Source organism: Poecilia formosa, unplaced genomic scaffold, assembly GCF_000485575.1.
Source record: "Poecilia formosa unplaced genomic scaffold, Poecilia_formosa-5.1.2 Scaffold312, whole genome shotgun sequence".
Taxonomy (NCBI): domain Eukaryota; kingdom Metazoa; phylum Chordata; class Actinopteri; order Cyprinodontiformes; family Poeciliidae; genus Poecilia; species Poecilia formosa.
In genome coordinates this window covers 458,148-458,958 of record NW_006800251.1, presented here as the reverse complement: position 1 = coordinate 458,958, position 811 = coordinate 458,148, and positions in this window count along the sequence as shown.

The window sequence follows — 811 nt, the reverse complement described above, 5'->3', positions numbered from 1 at the left end:
ATTCAGGAAAATAAAATAAAACTACCTTTCTAACAGATTTTAAAATAAACCACTATCATAATGGGCTACAGTACTACACCGAATTACGCTTTGAATAGTAAACACAGCGTTTTTTTGATTATTTATTGGAATCCACAGTGGAAAATTATTTTGAACATCAAAAGCCAGAACCCAAAAAATACAAGAAGTTTTGCAAACATTATCAATTAAGCGTTAGTTATTGTTATTAACCCATCCAGGGTCCCTATCTGCAGCAGCATATGGGCAAAAGGTAGGAGACGACCTGGACAGGTCACCAGTATGTCACATGACTACAGAGACAATCAGCCATGCACACACACACACATGCACGCACACACACACACACACACACACACGCATGGTGTTAAATTGGGTAGACCAGTGAACCAGAAAGTAACTGGTTAAAATCCATCACATGCAAATTTCATTCTGAAAGAGCCAGGATGTGAACCCAGAACCTTCTTGTTGCAAGACAACATTGATAAGAAGCATTTACCAAAGGACGACTAACTCTTATTACAAAATGTTTTGTTTTGCTTTCTTTTTTTTTTTTACACATGAATACATCATAATAATTTGTAGTTTTGTTGGGTTTTTTTTCACACCTGTTCTTCATTTCCTCATCAAGCTGCTGTCAATCCTTTTGGATCACCAGAATGGTAATATTAACCCTTTACTGGTTCCTGGTGTTTACCTCCATCTCTGTGCTGCCAAGGAAAGAAAATCCTGGAGCTTTCCAAAGAATCTGGAAGAAAAAGAGAACCCTTACCTGAATCATATATCTGATTCC